The following is a 1819-nucleotide window of genomic DNA, read 5'->3' as shown; positions in this document are numbered from 1 at the left end:
TTACTGCCCGGATTTTGCTGTGGACTGGGCCCGGGCAGCGGTGGCTGTGGAACCGGGAGGCGACCTGTCTGAGCCCCTGGTGAGTGGACTTGGCGGCCTGTGATGCCGTTGGCGCCCTGCGACCTTCGCCTCTTACCGGGACTCCTGCGGGGCTCCTGCACGCCCGCGCTGAGGAGGCTGAAGCGCTGCGGGCTCCACTGGGGCTGCGAGAGGGCCTGCACACGGCAGAAGCCTACAAGAAGTGTGAAGTGGGGCCCTGGGCCTCGGCGGCCTTGCGCGGGGGCCTCGGCGGGGGGCCCGGCCCTCCCGGTCCCGGAGGGGGACTCGGTGCGCCTGAGGAGCGGATGCGGCTGGCCCTTCCGTGCCTGTGGCCTATGATTGGGGGGCCCCAGTGAAGAGTGGACAAAGGTCCGGATTAGCCCGACGTGGCTCAGTGAGTGGACCGTCTCGTGGCGTGGTGGGCTAGTCGCGGCAGTAGACCCCTGTGACTAGGCCTCTGTCTGGGCGGCTGGCCACTTGGAGGCGGATTGGACGATAATCTCCTGATCCTACCTGGCGGATAGTGGGGCCCGCTGGACGGCGGGGCCCCCTTTACTGAGAGCGGAGGCACTGACAGGACCCTCTTCGGCGACTCAACTTGCCGGAGGGAGAAGGCCTGCGTTACAGGCGGAAAGATCCGTCTCGGCTGCGGTGGCTGGCCGCGCACGACTGGGCCAGGAGAACCGGTTCGGCCCTACCTGGGTGGCGACCTGGTGGAGTGACGTGTGAGTGACCGTCTGCCATCCTCGGTGATCATGCGGGGCAAGAAGAACGTGACGCCCCAAGCTAATACGATGGACAATTACACGGCGGGTCCGGCTGGTGACGACTTGCCCCTACCCTGCGCCTTCGGAGGAGCCCCGTGAGCCATCCCTCTCCTCCATTATGCAGGCCATTCAATCCCTGGGCACCACGCTGGAGTCCAAAATCGACAAGATGTCCATCGAGTTGACGCTTCAGAGGGCTGATCTGAACAAGACGTAAGAGAAGGCTACGTGGAATGCGACTACTATCACGGACTTACAGGGGACTACCAAGTCGCTACAGCAACAGGTCCAACGGCTCACGCACCAGCATCAACAGATGGCGGCTCGGCTGGAGGACCAGGAGGGTAGAGCCCGAATGAACAACCTTAGAGTGGTGGGCCTGCTGGAAAAAATGGAGGGGGCCAGCGTAGAGCTGTTTCTAGAGGACCTTATCTTGAACACTCTCAAACCCAAAAGGCTATCTAAATTCTTCGTCATAGAGCGGGCGCATAGGGCACCGGTCCCGCCTCCGCGCCCGGGGCTCCCACCGCGGACCATTACTCAACTACCGCGACCGGAACGCGATCCTGCAGGCGGTGCGGCGGCACAGAGATTTGCGGGTGGAGGACGCCACGATCCGTTTCTTTCCGGATTTTACGCTCAAGGTCCAGCAGGAGCGCAGATCGTTTGACGCAGTCATGAAAAAGCTGCGGGAGTGCGACCTTTGCTACATGATGTTCTCAAAGGCTCAAAGTGCTGACGGAGGGCAAATCCTTCTTCTTCACCACCCCAGAGGGGGCCCACACCTGGCTGGAGGGGCGCTGGAGGGGCGCGGGCAGCGTCGGAGAGGCCCAGATGGCGAGGGCAGTTGGAGGACTTCTGCCCCCCGGTCTCCAGCCTCCTCTGTGGGGGCGCCGGGGGACATGGGCCAGCGCCGCGACGATCTGTCCCCGGGGGCGCGGAGGCGGACCCGCAGCCTCTCGGCGTCTCCGGTTCTGGAGTGAGGAGTCGGACTATCTCAACTTGGACTGGCG

This window comes from Lissotriton helveticus, chromosome 1_2, assembly GCF_964261635.1.
Source record: "Lissotriton helveticus chromosome 1_2, aLisHel1.1, whole genome shotgun sequence".
Lineage (NCBI taxonomy): Eukaryota > Metazoa > Chordata > Amphibia > Caudata > Salamandridae > Lissotriton > Lissotriton helveticus.
Note: the sequence above shows the minus strand (reverse complement) of the source record.